The sequence below is a fragment of the Ixodes scapularis genome, unplaced genomic scaffold (assembly GCF_016920785.2).
Source record: "Ixodes scapularis isolate PalLabHiFi unplaced genomic scaffold, ASM1692078v2 PGA_scaffold13__105_contigs__length_92229423, whole genome shotgun sequence".
Classification (NCBI taxonomy): Eukaryota; Metazoa; Arthropoda; class Arachnida; order Ixodida; family Ixodidae; genus Ixodes; species Ixodes scapularis.
The window spans coordinates 17,338,331-17,344,228 of NW_024609839.1; the positions used below are offsets into that span (position 1 = coordinate 17,338,331).

At 41.7% G+C, this 5,898-nt stretch overlaps 1 pseudogene; it reads left to right on the forward strand.

The window, feature by feature from the left end:
* The first annotated feature begins 2,488 nt into the window (after positions 1 to 2,488).
* Positions 2,489 to 3,655, forward strand: LOC115317320 (annotated as a pseudogene).
* Positions 3,656 to 5,898: the final 2,243 nt, after the last annotated feature.

Below are 5,898 nucleotides of genomic sequence, written 5' to 3' on the forward strand. Positions count from 1 at the left end.
AATTTTGTATAAAATGCCGTTCTCCTGGACTTGGTTTATTTTCGCCTATGGGAGCTCCTCTAAAACGTATTAAAAACCGGTTCACAGATTTAAGTGTAACCGATCGCGGTTTAATCTTTTGCGAACGTTTACGGTCAGAAGCACCCAGGTGTATTTTCTTGTTCGTTTTTTCTGCTGGTTTTTGCCCTTAGCCTCCTTGTTCCCCTTCTCCGGGGAAATAGTTTCGTCGCGCTGACACTTTGGCACCATTTATCGCATTACCATGAAACACTACCTACAGTGGATCCATTTTTTTTTCTTATTTTTTGTGCATTTTTTAAATTTTAGGCATGATATAGGTTTTGTTTAATCGAAAATTTGTTATAGGTAGTACATATATTTGATCTCGCAAATGCTGCAAAGTCTTTGTTCAGGTTATGCGCAGGTTGCAAGTGTTCCGACGCTACCTAATAGATGGCGCCACCGTGCCAGTGTGTTACCTCGTCGTAGCCGAAACCAGGGGGGCACACGCACTCGGTAACACTCAAACGCACAAGTGGTAACCCGCCTTAACATGCGTTTTTGTAATCAATACATTAAACTTGTAATATTGTAGGTAAGATAGCATTATCGGCCATTGAGGACGAATTTGGTGGTATATACGACGTATGTTAAACCATTCAGATTTTTTTTTTTTTTTTCAAAAATAAATTTTACATTTCGGTACATCATTCTTTACCGCGACGCAGTGTTGGAGGTCGAAAACAGATACAGAATATTAGGCATTAAGCTTTAACTTATTCAAAAGTTAAGGTATTTTTGCGGGATTTTCAATGGGTAAAGAGGGGCCATTTTTGCAAGTTTTCGGTAACTGGCGCCAAGGAGCTCCATGTGTTCGAGAGCTCTGTCGGGTGCCATTTTCCATTTTAAGACTGCGGAAAATCACAAATACCTTTCGAATAAGATACACGTTAGTGCTGAAACTTTGGCATCTGTTTTGGACATCTAGCGCTACATTCGGGTCCAGAATGAGCGTTTAGCAGTACAAAATTTATTTCTGCAGTATAAAAAAAGTGTATAAGGAGGGGACGCAATTTGTGCTTCAATTACTGTACTTTCCACTGCTCCAGCTACGCTATTTGCCAAACTCTCGCCTGGTGTAAGAATTTACAATTTATTGCGTCTAAGCTCCGCTCACCTAAGTTACGAACCCGACCGTAATGGTATGGGAAAACTAAAAACAATAAAAACTGCCTACAACACAGCCGGAATTCGTCTTTTTTTTAAAATAAAAGTGTAACATATTTTCCGTGTACGTAGGACTGATGCGGTTGTCGATGAACACCCTATTGCTATCGTAACGGAAATTTTATTTCCTTGATATTCTTTGTTCCGCCATAAGTCAGAACGGAGCGAATGCCAAGATTGGGTAGACCCGATCAAGCGGAAGCAAAAGTGACACTTCGCTCGTGTTTTTTCTTTATCCTCTTTCCCTGAGTGGCTAATCCCTTCAGGAACAATCAGTGCACCGTGGGTCTGCGCTTCTTTATGTATCTAATTGGTTTAGCAGGTGATAGTGACCATACTAAGACGACAATCGAAGTTACGATTCATTTTTGGGGCTGTTTCGATTGGCTCCCCTAGATCGTAATGTGGGCGGAAGTCAGACTTAATCTGGAACGCCTCATAGACGCCACCTCTTTATAACAGATTGTAATAAACTCTAGAAACAAAATGACTACTCGTTCACTTGTTTTCATAACGCACAGAGCAACACCAACACTCTCCACGGCCAATGAAGATGGATTCAAAAATTTTCATCCTTAAACATAAAATGTGCGGTGTGTTGTGAACTTAATATGGTCATGGCAAAGGCGCGCTTAACGTGACATTCAGACTCGTGTTTTCAGGTGGCAGTTTTTTTCCGGGCTCCTCATTTCCAAACCTCTCATCGTAGCTTGCGTGGTTAAATTGTATTACATTCCTTCGTACTGCTTTATTTTCGAATATTTCCAAACAAACACGCACTAATTGCTTGGATTCATAAATACGAGGCTTATTCCTAAGTTCAATCACAAAAACAAGATTCGCCATGCGGCAGACGCCTCATCAGCAAATAAAGTTACTGACCGTAATAACGTTAAGGAATAGAGTTCGTACGAGTTTTCTTTAAAAACGTTTCAAACGCTTTGAGCAAACGGGGACGCGTGAATGTTTACTGGACAATTTAGCATTTTATATACTTGTAGCGAAAATTAAGTTTAAAATATTTCGCCTACCAATCTGCGCCAGGTGATCGACGAACGGAATACAGACATTTTGTTCGTAGATGTGCGAAGAACAATAATGGGCGCATTAAATATATATTTTCAGCCGACACAGTTGAGATAAGCGTTTTAGCTTCTTACTATCCAATGTTCTGCAACACCTATCTTCCCATTCGTTTATTTTTGATTACAAGTGTAATTTGGCAAATGTTTTAGTATGTGGGCATGGAAGCTCTGCAGCCATGAAGTTGCTCATGTTTTTCGTCCTCCCACAGTTCCTGGACGTGTCGGCGCTTGGGTCCCCATCTAACTGGAGTCACGATGACGGCGCGGTTTTCTTCCGGCATCCGGACGGCAATCTTCAACCTGCCAATCACTCGTCGACAGCACCGTCCTGTCCTGGTATCAAGTTCATCGAGAACCTCGTTCACACCACGTCATCAGCAGGGACATCGACAGCGGCAGCTATAAAGGAGCTCCCCTTGCGACAGCGCACCAGTGGGCATGGAAGCTCTGCAGCCATAAAGTTGCTCATGTTTTTCGTCCTCCCGCAGGTTAGTAAACAAAAAGCTTGCCATTGTTTTAAATCAGACAATGTTTGCCTTGTTATGCTTCCATGCCCCGAAGCTTGTATTGAGTCTTTTAGAGTTCTGCTGCTGTTGTTGTCTGGTGATGTTGAGCGGAACCCAGGTCCCATGTCAAAACCCCAAGAAGAACAATTACTTAGCTTACAAGAAACAGTCGATAAACTTCAAAACAGTCATGCTATACTTCAACAAGAAGTAAACCTTCTAAAAGAAAAACGAAAACAAAGTGAACAGACAGTTTCAACACTTGAAGAGTGACTTAACAAACTCGCGAGTGAACTCGACGCACTAAAGCAGAAGGATACTAGTAGCGCCGCGACTACTGAACCACAGCTTACTGCAGCCTTAAATGAACTATCTCAGCTAAAAACACGTTGCGATGATGCAGAGGGCAGATCCCGTCGCTGTAATCTTTTATTTTTTGGCATCACCGACGCAGACAAGGAAACGTGGGCTCAGTCAGAGTGCTTGGTCACTAGCTTGTGCTCCGAAAAACTAAACGTGCAAGTTGAATCATCTAGGTTTGAAAGGGCGCATCGCCTAGGAGCCTTCGACCCTCAGAAATGTCGCCCAATAATAGTAAAATTTTCTTCGTTTAAAGATAAAGACAGCGTTCTTTCATCAGCCCACAAGCTTAAAGGAACTCGCGTAGCCATCAGCGAAGACTTCCCAATTTCTGTCCGGCTCGCACGCCGTCACCTTCTTGATTTTGCAAGGCCAAAAGGCACCCCCTAAAGACTGCGTCATGATGAACTTTTTATAAATGATAAGTGCTATGTATTCGATGCCGCTCTTCGCGCCGTTAAAGAAAAAGACACATAGCCACGCCAGCGCTTCTTCTCGTCGCCCTCTGGGAGTCGACCGGCAAAGCACCATGTTATCACTAACAAATCTTGGAGTCATTCTATCCTATTTACTAACATTAGAAGCCTAATACCAAAGAGAGACGAAATAATTTCAGTAATCGAAGCGTGTAATGCCGCTTTTGTTGTACTTACAGAGACGTGGCTAAGCCCTGATATATCTGACGTTGAGCTATTTCCCTCGCAACTAAACTTTCGAGTGTATAGGTCTGATAGAAAAACTAGAAAAGGAGGGGGCGTACTTTTGGCCATAAAAGACCATATACCATCACGGCTAATACCGCTTACCACTGACCTAGAAGTTGTTTGGGTGTATCTTTGCACAACGCCTTCCGTAATAATGGGTGTGTGTTACAGGCCGCCGGATAATAAAAGACATTTTGTTATTGAGCTGTATAAATGCCTTTCTGAACTCGCATGTAAATATCCTAACGCTTTAGTTACCCTCTTTGGTGATTTTAATTACCCAAATATTGACTGGTCTACTATTTGTTCTAGCTGTGCATTTTCTCAAGAGTTTATTGACCTTTGTTTAGATTTTAACATATCTAATGTTATCACTCAACCCACTAGAATTATCAATCGCTGCAGCAACGTACTCGACCTATGTTTAAGCAATGACCTTTCTCTCTTCAGCAACGTCACATACTTACCCAGCATTAGCGACCACCTCGTCATTGAGCTAACATTCTCCATCACTACTCCTAAGAAATCACGTTATTGCAAATTCATTCACGATTATGCGAGAGCCGACTACGCATCTATCAACACCAACCTCGAAGAATTTTATCACATATTCTCAGTCAACTTAGCAGAAAGGACGGTCAATGAAAACTGGATTCTTTTCAAAGATAGACTAACATTTCTAATCAAACGTTTTGTTCCACTCACTCGAATTATATCCGATAACACTAACCCTTGGTACGATAAAACAGTTCATTTTCACTCCAACAGGAAAAAAAGAGCTTATACGAGGGCAAAGGCTCATAACACTAACGCATCTTGGAACGCCTATCACGAATGCGCTAGGGCCTACAAATCCGCGATTCATGATGCCAAATCCAAATTTTATACTCATGACCTCCCCAACATTTTAACCAATAAACCTAAAAAGTTTTGTAAAGTAATTAACCCAGCACTCTCTCTTCCATTACAATTCGTTGACGACTACGGCCTTCTACTTTCTGACGAACATAGTGCTCTTGAAACTAACAACTTTTTTAGCTCGATCTTTACCAATGAAGACTTGTCAAGTATGCCCAACTTGTGCCAACCCCTTCATCCTCCTATGAATCCTATCAACATCGACCGCTCTGGTGTACTGAAGGCCATTGATCAGCTGAAGGTGCCTTCTAGCTCTGGCGACGACCAAATAAACTCGAAAATATTAATAAATACTGAACACGTCTCTTCAACTTTCCTCTGCGACATTTTCTCGCAGTCTCTTCAACTTTCTGAAATTCCATGCGATTGGAAAATCGCTAACGTCATCCTCGTTTACAAAGCAGGTGATCGCCAACTAATCAATAACTATCGCCCGATCTCGCTCACCAGTGTGTCGTCTAAACTCTTAGAGCATATACTGTATTCTAACATAATAAAGTTTCTAGACTCCCACAGCCTTCTTTTCGAGCATCAGCACGGCTTTCGCAAGTCATACTCATGCGAAACGCAACTAACAGCTTTTCTTACTGACGTTTACTCAAACTTTGATTCTAATAAGCACACTGACGCCATATTTATTGATTTCTCCAAGGCATTTGACAGGGTCCCTCATCAACATCTGTTACTGAAACTTAGAAATATTAATATCCATCCCTCAGTCGTCAAATGGATCTCCGAATTCCTCACAAATCGCACCCAGTACTCATCTATTAACAACACCAAATCTACCACCTGCACTGTAACCTCCGGCGTCCCCCAGGGAACCGTTCTTGGCCCCCTTCTATTTTTGATATACATTAATGATCTCTACCTCAACATCTCCTCTTCAATACGTCTCTTCGCCGACGACTGTGTAATTTATAGACCTATTAATTCAAACCACGATAATGAAATTTTGCAGAATGACCTCGCACTTATAACTCAGTGGTGCAACAAATGGCAAATGACTTTACACTTTAATAAATGTAAATATCATTCACCCGCAGTTCACATGTTTCATCCTTTTCTTATCACCTTTCCACTATCCCAGTAGCTACC